The sequence below is a fragment of the Marmota monax genome, unplaced genomic scaffold (genome assembly GCF_021218885.2).
Source record: "Marmota monax isolate L192 unplaced genomic scaffold, Marmota_monax_Labrador192_F-V1.1 WCK01_AAM20220418_F8-fsc00087, whole genome shotgun sequence".
In the NCBI taxonomy this organism is placed as follows: Eukaryota; Metazoa; Chordata; class Mammalia; order Rodentia; family Sciuridae; genus Marmota; species Marmota monax.
Window position 1 is genome coordinate 6311013 of NW_026693476.1, and position 13509 is coordinate 6324521.

Consider the following 13509-nt stretch of genomic DNA (forward strand, 5'->3'; position numbering starts at 1 on the left):
TATTTTATTTATTTATTTTTACGTGGTGCTGAGGATCAAACCTAGGGCCTCGCACGTACCAGGCAAGCGCTCTATCACTGAGCCACAACCCCAGCCCTAATTTTCTTTTTATAGTTAACAAATATCTTGTTATGAGATACTATGAGACTGTAAACATTCTGTTTCTCATCAAAATTTTATCCATTAATTTTATCATCCAATGATGTTTCTTAACTGAATCAATTATTACTATAGTAGTTGTCAAATACTATTTTTTTCTCTTTTTTTAAATTTTGAAACAGAGCTTTGCTAAGTTTCCAACGCTGGCCTCAAACTTTTCTTCTTTTGGTACCTGGAATTGAACTCAGGAGCACTTAATCACTGAGCCACATCCCCAACCCTTGTGTTTTTATTTTGAGACAGGATCTCTCTAAGTTGCTGAAGCTGGCTTTGAACTTGTGATCCTCCTGCCTCAGCCTCCCAAACTCCTGGGATTACAGATGTATTCCATTGCACCTGGCTAACTTCAAACTTTTGATCCTCCTACCTCAGCCTTCTGAGTCACTGGGATACAGGTATGCCATCACACCCAGCCCAAATGTGATTTTATAATTCCATTTTTTTCTATATTTTTGGTGGCATTCTACTGTTAATAAAAACTTTATCTTCTTCATTTGCTTGAACATTTATTAATACCAGTATGAATTCATAGTCCTATTTTATTCAATGAATTGTAATCGCATGTGTGTGTGTGTATGTGTGTGTGTGTGTGTGGTGTATGGTCTGGGGATTAAACCCAGGGGCACTCTATCCCTGAGTTACATCCCTAACCCTTTTAATTTTTTATTCTGAGACAGGTCTCACTAAGTTGTCCAGGCTGGCCTCAAACTTGGGATCCTCCTGCCTCAGCCTCCTGAGTAGCTGGGCTTACAGGTGTATGCCACCACTCCTAGTGTACAATCTATTGTTGACAGTATTTATTCTGATACTCAAATTGTCTCTAATGTGGACAGTGGAAGTCTCTTCAAACTGTTCCATATGTTCTCAAAATTCTTTGAGCCTCCTAATTTTATGAGACAATAGGCTTGTCTTGTACATTCCTAGCACCAAACCTGAACTCAAACTTTTCTCTTAAAAACTCTTGTTCCTCTAATGGACAATATTTAAAAAGATCTGGGTTCTAGGCTGAGACAGGAAGATCACACGTTCAAAGCCATACTCAATGTGTTGTGTGCCTGAGCCCGGTAGGGTCCAGGGAGACACCAGCTAGGTGCAGGGGAGGAGGCAGAAGCCACAACTTGAGAGAGGCCCCAGCCCCTCCGCACCTGTGTCTGCTACAGCCGGTGTGAGAAAAAGAGACAATCCTTCCCTACCACCCTGAAAATCAAGAGTTTGGGCAGAACCTTTTAGCCCACACCAAGATAGTAAGGAGCCAGATGAAAAGCACAGACTATGGTGCTGAAACGGATTAATAAGGAATTTGGTGATTTGGCCCTCCAGCACAATGTTCTGCAGGTCCAGTGGGGATGATATGTTTCATTGGCAAGCCACTGTTATTATGGTACCTAATAATAGCCCATATCAACATGGTATGTTCTTTTTTTTGGCGTGGGATGTGTGTGTGTGTGTGTGTGTGTGTGTGTTCTCACTGGAGTGAAATCAGGTGCATTCAACCACTAAGCCACATCTTCAGCCCTATTTTGTATTTTATTTAGAAACAGGGTCTCAGGTACTTAGTGCTGGCTTTTGCTGAGGCTGGCTTTGAACTCTCGACCCTCCTGCCTTAGCCTCTCGAGATGCTGGGATAACAGGTGTGCGCCACCATGCCCCCAGCAGTGTATTCTTTTTGACAATTCATTTTCCTACAGCAACACCTTCAAACCACCTAAGGTTGCATTTACAACAAGAATTTATCATCCAAATATTGACCGTAATGGCATCATTTATCTCAATATTCTAAAATTAGAATGGTCTCCTGCTTTAACTATTTCTAAAGTTCTTTTATCCATTTGTTCACTGCTATGTGATCCAAACCCAGATGACCCTTTAGTGCCAGAGATTGTACATATCTATAAAAGAGACAAGAGATAAGTACAACAGAATATCTCAGGAATGAACTCAGAATTATGCCATGTGACGCTATCTTAAAGTCAGAATAACCTGCATTATAGCTGGAATAAATTTTAAATTTACTGTTCTTTTTTTAAATTTTCTTATACAGTTGCTCGCCTACCAGACTTCATCTTCTTTATTTTTTGTTTATCTCCCTCCATTCATTCTCATGGTCATCTGAGAAGACTTGAGTTCTTCTAGCTTTGGACAAAAACTGCTTTTTTAGAAACTATAAAATAGTTACAAGAGAAAAGTTGCCCAAGATTCAGAATTTTTTTTTTAAATGGAGCATGTGTGTTATGTGGCCAATGTCTTCACTCTAACTTGGTTATGAGACTAAACTATTCCTCACTGCTCTAACATGTGGAAGAAATCATCTGAGGGGGTGGGAGATGGATGCTTAGTTGTCACTTAAAAGAAAGCAGCATTATTCTAGCAACATTCATTTTGTTTAAACCTTCCACTGTTAGAGACTTGAGGTTACATGATATGCTTTATTCTCATAATGATGTGGCAAAAGAACTGGTATTGAATTTATAGCATCAGCAGAACAGAAAATGTGATGTATTTTATGCATGTCAATAAAGGAATGACCTGTTCTTATTCTACAGAGAATGGAAATTGGAAGTCAAATACCCTCTGTGTTCCAAAATAGGGTCTCAAAACATTTTATAATTTTCATTTAAATTGTTAGGAGGCTTAGAGCTATTAGTTAATCTATCTTCTAATACACTGTTTAATATAGCACTGAATAAATGAAGCAAGTTGTCAATGGATGAGTGATCAACTAATACCTCTGCTAGTTATTGATTTATTTTTCTTCAATAATATTGCATAAACAACAACAAAACAAAACAAAAAAATTCTACCTCAACAACTTAACAAGGCTTTGAGCAACTTTAGGAAACCCTATCTCAAACTTAAAAACTGGGTATGTAGCTCAGTGATTAGGCACCACCCTTGGGCTCAATCCCAGTACCCCCCCCAAAAAAAAACCAAAAACTACAGGGTTTTAGGTGTGCCAATTTGTATAAGCTGTTATTGGGCACAATGGTATGACTGTAGTCCCAGCTATGAGGGAGGCTAAAGGAGGAGTATTACTTGAGTTTGGGAATTTCAAGATCGGTCTGGGCTGGACAAAGTGGCACATGCCTATAGCTAAGGAGGCCGAGGCAAGAGAATCTCAAGTTTGAGGCCAGCCTCAGCAACTTAGTGAGACCCTTTCTCAAAAAAAAAAAAAAAAAAAAAAAAAAAAAAAAGTACTGGGCTATTATTTTATGTAGGCCCTCTGAGTACAGGCTATTTCATAATCACAAACACACATGTGCACATGTACACACACTTAAAGAAACTATATACTTATAATGCACCCATAAAAAGCAAAGAAGCATCTCCTCCAAAAAAGAACTCACAGTGATATTCATAGGTTTTTGTTGTTGTTGTTTTTGTGGTGCTGGGGATCAATCCCAGGGCCTTGTGCATGCGAGGCAAGCAATCTACCAGCTGAGCTTTATCCCCAGCCCAATATACAGATCCAGCTCTGTAGAGTTCATTTTAGACTCCTCAATTTCCTATTTGCAACTCCCTTCCCTGACAGTCAGCTATCTGTAGAACTACACTCTTTTTTTTTTTTTAAGAGAGAGAGAGAGAGAATTTTTTTAATATTTATTTTTAGTTTTCGGCAGACACAACATCTTTGTTTGTATGTGGTGCTGAGGAGCGAACCCGGGCAGCATGCAAGCCAGGCGAGCGCGCTACCGCTTGAGCCACATCCCCAGCCCCTAGAACTACACTCTTAACTCTTACTCCCAACAACCCTCTGACCCCTACAAGTACCTCATTTTTTCTCTGACTCACTTTAGTGCAGTCCCCAGTCATTTTGAGGCCAACCTGTGCACACATACTGGCGTTAGGTCCAAAGCACCCGGTGTCGTTGATGTCTGTGATATTCTTCTGGTGCTAATTTAGGTGCAGTGCTGCCCTGTTTCCTTTGGGGCCATGATGTTGGCTGCTTTGGGCTACGATGTCTTCAATACACATTTTAGCTTGCAAAAGCACCCTTCACCCAACTTTGCTCCACACCGTAACATGACCCATCTGAAAAGTCCTAATGTGTCAGAGGATTGTATAGAAACTACTCTTTTGGGTTTGACATGCCCTTTTAGTTCCCATTCCCTAAGATTCAAACATGAATTTGGTCTGTACCCACAATCTCTTTCCTCTTCCAACTTTGTCTCGTAAGTCTTCACTCCCCTTCAGATAAGCTCTTCGTAATCCTTCCTGTACACGAGATCTTGGCAGACAGGTCCTCCAGGCATGTCTGAATGCCAGAGTGTGTCAGCTCAAATTCTCAAATCACTTCCATCATGTTTGTTGCCCTCTTAGCTTGTCTGCATTAATAGTTGAATTTGGAAACACTTTTGAAGATAGAGGACTATACCATCGCAAGCACAAAAAAAGATTGCAAACCTAGTCCAAGGATTCAATCCAAGGAAAAGAACTTCTTTATGATCCCAAGGATTTGATCCAAGGAAAAGAATTCCTTCATGATCCTGAGGATTTGATCCAAATAAAAGAACTCCTTTATGATCCTCCTGATTAATAGAGAAAGAAGGCAGCCTGGAGAACTTTCAGTTTAAAGACTGTCCTGAGCCACATTTGACCACAATAACACTATTGTCCAGAAAGCCTCTTTTTAAGCAACATCAACAATGTTACATTATTCTCCGTGGTGCTAATTCATACCTAATATATCATTCCCTGATTTCTCTTGTTTCCAACTGTGTGCATTTGAGGGAGAACTGGCCAGGGTTAGCAACATACTCTTTGGCAATGAGACAAAGGATATTAATCTATTTGTACACAGAATAAGGCCAATACTTGCCAGCTGTGGTGGTGCACCCATATAATCCCAGTGATTCAGGAGGCTGAGACAAGTGGATTGCAAGTTCAAGGCCAACCTGGGCAGTTTAGTGAGACCCTGTCTCAAAATAAAAAATAAAAAAGACTTGGGATGTAGCTGAGTGGTAAAGCACCCCTGGGTTTAGTGCCAGTACAAATATAAAAAAAGAAAGAAAAAGAAGAAGAAGGCCAAGAATTGAAAATATAATTGGAGTCATTATATTTTCCCCTACCTGTTGAGCTCATTGCTTGCAGACTAGTTATATTTCAACATTTTTTTTTATTAGGCAGATACTTAGCAATATGCAATTACTTGAGATAAAAATCTTCTGATTACCCAAAAGATATATATACAAGAATACATGTAAGACAGATAATTCTGAAGTAAGGACAGAGCATATTAAGTCTTCAGCATTATAGATATTATGTCTATTATGTCTACTGAAATTGTTTTCTTTTCTAGAATATAAGTAAACTTCATGAAGAAGGAAGCTTTGTTTTGTTCATTACTCTCTCTCCAGTATCTAGAACATATGCCCAACACATAGTAGATAGTCAAAAATATTTGAACAAATGAAAATATTTTGTGACATAATAGGAAGAAATTAAAATTATTAAATGAAATCCTAAAGTAATTATTTCCAGACAATAGTAGGGAATATTAATACTAAGGAATACCTTGGCAAATGATTACTATTAATATATAATCCAAAGAATCAAAACTTCCCTCCATCTCCAGTAGTTCAAAGGCTGGTGAAAAAGACATCTTTCTAAGAACAGACCTACATCCCTAAATAAACATTTAACAATTTCATGTGGTTTGGGTGTAGCTAAGGGAGTAGCCTGTGATTGAAGATCCAAGAGGCACAGTTTAAAAGGAGATTAGGCCTGGTGCAATGGTGCATCCTGTAATCCCAGCTACTCAGGAGGATCAAAAGTTCAAGGCTAGCCTTGGCAACTTAGAGAAAACCTGTCTCAAAATAAAATAGAAAAGGGCTGAGGATGTGGTTCAGTGGCACAACACTTGCCTAGCATGTGTGATGCCCTGTGTTCAATCCCCAGTACCAAAAAAAAAAAAAAAAAAAGAGAGAGAGAGAGAGAAAAGAAAGAAAACCCAAAAGCAAAAGGAAAAATATCCATATGTTATAGGGCAATTAGGAAAATGTATATCTACCCTCTTGAGGGTTTTAGGTTCAGGGATCTCGAACCCAAATGCTTTCAGAAGACAGGATAGAAGCATAAATGGGTGAAGCAGCTGGATATAATGCAACAGGGAGGAGCTGAGACGGGGGTAAAATGGGAATTGTATGAACCTTCTAAAGACATTAAAAATCATTTAAAAACAGCGACAACAAAACACTGATCAAGTCTGTGGACTGAATTCCCTTCACATGCAGTTAGAGAGCTTTAGTTTAGATTTTATATTATCTCTGTGAGTTAACATTTGCCCGTGAAAGTTGTGTGCATGTATGTGCATCTGTGTCAGTGTTCCAACAGTTATTGGCTGGACAATATTAAAAAGAAGGAGATGGGTTGGGCGTGGTGGCCCATGCCTGTAATCCCGTTGACTTGGGAGCCTGAAGCAGGAGGATTGCAAGTTTGAGCCCAGCCCCAGTAATTTAATTAATGAGGCCCTAAGCAACTTAGTGAGAATCTGTCTCAAAAAAATGGGGGTAAGGGTGGGTGGGGATGTGACTCAGTGGTTAAGCACCCTTGGCTTCAATTCCTAGTACCAAAAATAAATAAATAAATAAAATAATGAGGTGGAGTGGATAGAGCACTTGCATAGTATGTGTGAGGTCCGGGGGTTGAATCCCCAGTATGGCCAATATCACATCTCACAGGGTAAGGAGATTTAAATGGGGGTCACATTTGGAGAGCCCATGTACCCACCTGAACTCTTCTGTGGAATGAGGGCCAAAGGCAACAAGCTGTCTGCTGCATTTAAGGTTTTTTTGATTGAGTAACTCAGAGGTGAAGAATGAGCCACTAGACAAAGGAAGATAGAGTCCCTAGGAAAGGACAAACTCTGAGGGCAATGACTGGCGCTTTCTGGAGGTAGGTGGGTAATCACACAGCAGAGGTTAGAAAATGGCAGGGGCTGTTAGACCTGAGGGCAGATTAGAAAGATTGAATTGGGTTGTCCACAGGTAACCTAAGGGGAAGGATGTAATGACTTGTCAGCTTTCCTGGGATGAACAGAAGGGTCATTAACAGGGCTACCATTAATACACTAAAACTTGGATGTACAATAAAAGATAAACTTGATCAATGAGTATCGCTAATTTTATTCTGTTCTACTCTTATAGTGGTGGGGTGGCAGGAGACCCATTTTGCTGGCCTTCTTTTTTTGTTGTTTGTTTATTGGGAATTGATCCCAGGTGTACTTAACCACTGAGCCAGATCTCTAGCTCTTTTTTGTACTTTATTTAGAGATGGAGGTCTCATTGAGTTGCTTAGGGTCTCATCGAGTTGCTTAGGGCCTCACTAAGTTGCTGAGGCTGGCCTTGAACTCACGATTCTCCTGCCTCAGGCTCCCTAGCCACTGGGATTATAGGTGTGTGCCACCACTCCCAGCCTTTATAGAGTCTTTTGTGGGTGAAAGTTCACTAGGCTGAAACCATGGTAACATGAGAAGTTCAAGCATGGAATATGGACTTCAGTCTGGAAGCAGTGAGTCTATGCGGCCACGAGTTTTAGTTTCTAATTAATGAAATTAAGTGGAAGTCTTGATAGGACTTGTAGGAAGTCAGCTTAAATACAGCTCCTGTCTACCTAGCAAATGTACTATAAGTTATGCAACTGTAGCAGATTTTGTGTTCAGTTTAATTTCCTCCCCTCCCGATATCGTGAGTTTGTTAAGTTACTACAATTGTTCACCAAGCCTACACTACCTTTTCTGGGGAAGATATGGAGAATAAGCGGATGAAAGTGAAAAATATAGCCAGGTGCAGTGGTGCATGCTGTCATCCTTGTGGTTTGGGAGGCCGAAAGCAGGAGGATTGTGAGTTCAATGCCAGCCTTAGCAATTTAGTGAGGCCTTAAGCAACTTACTGAGACCCTGTCTCTAAATAAAATATAAAAAAGGACTGGGGATGTGGCTCAGTGGTTAAGCCACAACTACAAATCAAACAACAACAAAAAACTAAAAAATGTGCCCTCCTTCACATTCACTCTTCTGCTACAGCCATCACAGGGAACAATATCCTATGGGAGGGCAGAGCCCAGGTGTTTGGAATAGTGGCTTGCAATTAACTGAATGGGGACCCTTTATGGAGCTGATGAAGAGCATGTGATCGGCACCTAGGAAGAAAATACAATTTCCAACTAGTAGAAGGATAATTGAGAAGGGAAACCAATATCCCCCTCTATTTTCTTCTTCCTACACAGAATAAGGACAGGGTCAGGCAAATTCCAGCAGCAACCCTGTTAAGCCCTATTCTTTTGGTGTGCGGTTAAAATCATATAAGGAATATGCTCTCGATAATATGTTGGTAAAATGTCATAAGGAGGTGAGAGTTGACTATTTGTCCTTTTTTCTTTTCTTTCCTTCCTTCCTTCCTTTCTTTCTTTTTTCCTATACTAGGGACTGAACCCAGGGCCTGGAACATTGTAGGCCAGTGCTCTACCACTCTATACCCCCAGCCCTTTATTTATGTTTTATTTTGAGATAGGACTTGCTAAATTGCCCAGGCTGGCTTTGAATTGATGATTCTCCTGCCTTGGCCTCATGAGTAGCTGGGATTACAGGTGTGAGCCACCAAGCCTGGTGACTCTTTGTTCTTTAAAAGTCTTCCCTCAGTCTAAAATAGCTTTGCACATCATTACTGTTAATAGAGTTTATAAGGCCATAGCTAAAATAATCCCATTTTCTGATATGTGCAGTGGTTCACACCTGTAATCCCAAATGACATGAGAGACTAAGGCAGGAGTATCATGAGTTTGAGGCCAGGGCAATTTAGCAGGACCCCGTCTCAAAATAAAATGAAAAGGGCTGGGGACGTGGTTCAAGGGTAGAACATCTCTGGGTTCAATTGCAAGTAAAGCAGAAATAAATAAATAAGTAAATAATCCTATTTTCCAAACTGAAAATTTCCTAAATTTCATGATGAACTGCAGAGTACAGAACTTGTGAGATGAAATATGTGAAATCTGGACCTTCCCAGATAAGTTAGGACAAATGATTGCCCTGGCTAATTCTCATAATGCAAACTCATAGGCATATAATTACCACTCTTGATATTGTGTTTAATATTGGCCTCTCCATACTTACAGGCTCATTTACGGAAGGATTAATTTCATTTTTCTATCAGAGTTAAGATTGAAAAGTAAAGTTTGAATCAGGGTATGAGTCAGATTGTCTTTTTTAGCTCTGGTCCTGGGGATTGAATCCAGGGCCTTGCACATGTTAGTTAAGAGCTCTACCACTGAGCCATATCCCCAGCCCCTCTGGGTGGTTTTGATAGTAATATATATTTTTTTCTTCTGTTGTTTTTGTTTTTGATAGAAATCTTGAGGAGGCTAAGCATGGTGGCACACGCCTATGATCCCAGCTATGCGGGAGGCTGAGGCAGGAGAATCTCAGTTTGAGGCAAGTTTGAGGCCAGCCTGGGCAGTTTAGAGAAACTCTCTGTCTCAGGACCTGGAACATGGTAGGCCAGTGCTCTACCACTCTATACCCCCAGCCCTTTATTTATGTTTTAAATAAATAAAATATAATATTTTATCTCAAAATAAAAAATAGTGGAAGGACTGGGGATGTAGTTCAGTGGTAGAGTGTTTGTCTAGAATGTGCAAGGCCCCGGGTTTGATCCCCAATAACATGGTAGCATACACAAGATGAGCTTGAAAAATATTCTGAGAGGGAAGCCAAATTGTGTATCCCAGTTGTTACGTGAAGGAAGCTAACAAAGACAAATTAAGAACTTGTTTTAAGAGTGAAAGCCTTATTCTACCTCGATATTTCTATTGTTTCAGCCTAGTGAACTTTCACCCACTTAAGACCTTCTTTGAACAGTCTGATCAAAAACAAGGTTTTAAATTTTTTTTTTCTAGATTGTTTACTTACATCCAAACCTTTAAACAGGAGGCCAAATCTCAGTGGTCAGTTTCAAATAGGTTAAGTTTGGACTGAAGAGATTAAAATTTTTTTTATAACTTTCAAATAGACATGTGAATGATGCCAGTATGCTTGACTTTATCTACTCTTCTCAAGTATTCAAGTATTTCCTCTTTCCCAGGGAATATCATAGGGTTGTAAAGAGAATGACTTTAGTGGGTAATCTTTACCCAATCCTGAAGTGAAGACTGCAGTTGTTTGGGTAGTGACCCACATATTTGGGTTGGCAGTGTGGTTCTGCAGGTGGGACTGGGAAGGAGAAGGTCTGGAAAGTCAGTACAACCATGATAAGTGTGCCTCTGTTCACATGGCACCTACTCCTTGTGCATCACCCATGTAGGCTTATCTTCTGCTTTTTTCAGTATAGGATACAGGGTAAAGTTACAAGGTGAATGTGACTACAGTTCTTCCCTTGTAATGCTGTGAATTGAACCTAGGGCAAGAACTCTACCAGTCTACCAGTGAGCTACATCCCCAAACCCCAATTTCTGTCTTAAAATTTCTGGTTCTTAAGGGGTATGGTGGTGCCCACCTATAATCCCAGCCATTCAGGAGTTTGAGGCAGGGCAATTGCAAGTTCAAGGCCAGCGTCAGCAAATTAACAAGTCCCTAAGCAATTTAGTGAAAGCCTGTCTCCAAATGAAAAATAAAAAGGGCTGGGGATTGGGGATGTAGCTCAGTGGTAAAGTGCCCTGGGTTCAATCCCCAACACCAAAAAAATAAAAAAGTCTAGTTCTTTGCTTCAGAATGTTTCTTTCCAGGCCTTCCCAGAGAAAACAAAGTTCAGGGTGCACATTTTGTCCACGTAGTCCTTTAGTATTTGAGGAATGATAAGAGAAGAATAAACAGTTTTTGGACAAAATGAATGGCAGAATAAAGAGAAAAGTCTTTGTAAAATTATGTTGGAAAAGAACATTTTGATATCAAACTTTGGGTGAAACTGTCAAATTAATTGATTTTTGTGTATTCATATTTGGATACTGTTTCCAGAACTCCCAAGTATTTGGAATACAGTCTGAGGCCTAGGTACAGGGTAAAGTTATAAAGAATGGATAGAAAAGCACTTGCACCTTGGTCCCTGGGGGGCTTAAGTTCCCTCACCTGGTCATTTAATTGTGTGTAAACTAAAGGGATCAAGTACATAAACCAGAGTTACTGATACAAGTATGCACACGAAATTATATGAACAGCAGACTATTCAGATGACCTAGAGGACAGCAGAACAAGCTGGAGCTATTTGGCCCAGTCAATAATCCTGAATATTATTGACAATGATAAAATAGCTAATACTCACTACTTATGAGTGCTTATTATGGTCTACTAGGCACTGTCCTATGTAGTAGGTACAAATATTACTCCCATTCTTATTCTAGGGTTGAAAAGAATAAGGTATAGACTAACTTGCCAAAGGCTACCCATGTAGTAATTGACAGAAGCAAGCTCAAACTCACCATCAGACTTCAAAATTTTGTTTTGTTTTTGTGGTACTGGGATTGAACCCAGGGGCACTTTACCACTGAGCTACATCCCCAGCCATTTTTATATTTTTCTTTGAGACATGGTCTTGTTGAGTTTCTTAAAACCTTGCTAAATTGCTGAGGCTGGCCTTGAATTTGTGATCCTCCTGCCTCAGCCTCCCAAGTCCCTTGGGATTATACTCATGTGTCACCACACCCAAAGATCTCAAAGCTCAAATCTTTGAGGGGTAAGTGTGTGGTACTGGGAATTGAACCCAGAACTTCACACATGCTAAGTAAATACTCTACCACTGAACTACACCCTCAGCCCTGAAAGGTCACATCTTTCTTTTTTAATTAATTAATTTATTTATTTATTTTGTGTGTTTGTGTCTGCATGTTGCTGATAATTGAACCCAGAGCCTCAGGCATGTCAGATAAGCAGTCTGCCACTAAACTACCTCCCCAAACACTGGAAAATAAAATCTTAAAGAATTTAATATCCTTATTAAGGATATTAAAAATATATATCAGATTTCTTAGGTAAGTAAAATGAGCAATTCTAAATTGGCTTAGGAATAAATATATAGACTTCCAAATTTATTCCTTTAAAGGTGACAATACACTCTTTGGTGTTGAGAGCCACAGCCAAAGGGGCCCCAGCAAACTTCCAGCTGCCAGCAAACTTCCAGCTGCCGGCTGATGATTGGCTCACAGCGGCCCCAGCAACATCTAGCTGATTGGCTCCTCTGCGGTGATGCTCATTGGGCTGTTTCCCTGCCCTTTCAGACCACGGAGCTGCTCATTGGGGGACTTTTTTGGCTCCGCCCACGTGACCCAGCCAATCGGCTTCAAGAGCAGGAGGATTGTGGGAGGTGGGGAGAAGCTTGTGTGGGAGAGAGAGGCTTGTGGAAAGCCGGTGGTGGCAGTTGAGGCTCTGAGGGTTTTTCCTGAGAGGCTGTTTTGTTTGGCGTGTGTGGTTCTAAAAATAAAGTTAGTTTCTTTTGACAAGTGGCTCCTGATTGTGCCCAGCCAGACTGCGGCATTTGGTGGTTCGCATGGGGAGCGACTGAGGGTAAGTGAAACTGCTCGCCCCTGAGGGCAGGGCGAGAGGATGGGTAGCCATTTTAAGATTCCTCTTTTATTTTGCTTCACTTTTGTTTTAAGTTGCCTGTCCCTGGAGATGAGTGAGACAGAAGAAAAACCGCTCACATCTGAGGAAAAACTATTTACGTCTGAGGAACAGATAGGGAGAAAGGATGGATGCACATGTCAGGAGGATAGAAAGGCTATAATGACTTTTTGTTGTTCCCTTTTTATTTCATTCTGTCTCGGTTTTGTTTGGCGTCATCTTGTTGGGTTGTATTATAGTAGAAATACGGGATCAGAAATTAGTAAAAAACAAACTGAAAGAGTGTTAAGTAAATTGTTAGAGGAAGGAGGCATCTCAGTAAAATCAAGAACAGTCAGGGCATACGTTGATACAATACAAAAATGTAGCCCATGGCTTTTTAAGGAGGAGTTGTTAAATATATCACAATGGAACCATCATGGTGAAGATTTAAAAAGAATAGAAAAGAAAAGCCCAGGGACTCTGCCAGTTGGCACATTGCCATTGTGGACGTTCATATCTTGTTTGCTTAGTCCAACTAACAAGGCCACCTCCATATGCTGGGAGGTCCCCAACCCCTGCAGTTGATAGTTGGGATCCTGAGACAAGATCTCAAATATTAACATGCCCTGTATTTGAGGCAGGAGGGCAGCGATTTTACCAAGTTTTAAATTTCAAAACAGTGAAGCAGCTAAAAGAGGCTGTAACAACCAATGGTCCTCAAGCACCCTTCACTGTAAGCATGGTTGAATCCATTAACAACTTGAACATGACGCCAGCAGATTGGGCTAATATGTGTAAAGGTGTGCTAAATGGAGGACAATACCTGT

General features: G+C 40.4%; 1 protein-coding gene and 1 pseudogene across 1 annotated transcript in view; one reads left to right on the plus strand and one right to left on the minus strand.

The window, feature by feature from the left end:
- The window catches only part of Lrig2 (leucine rich repeats and immunoglobulin like domains 2), a 174144-nt gene that overhangs the window by 118300 nt on the left and 42335 nt on the right, over positions 1 to 13509 (minus strand). The window lies entirely within an intron of this gene.
- On the plus strand, positions 1432 to 2116 carry LOC124102026 (ubiquitin-conjugating enzyme E2 D3-like; annotated as a pseudogene).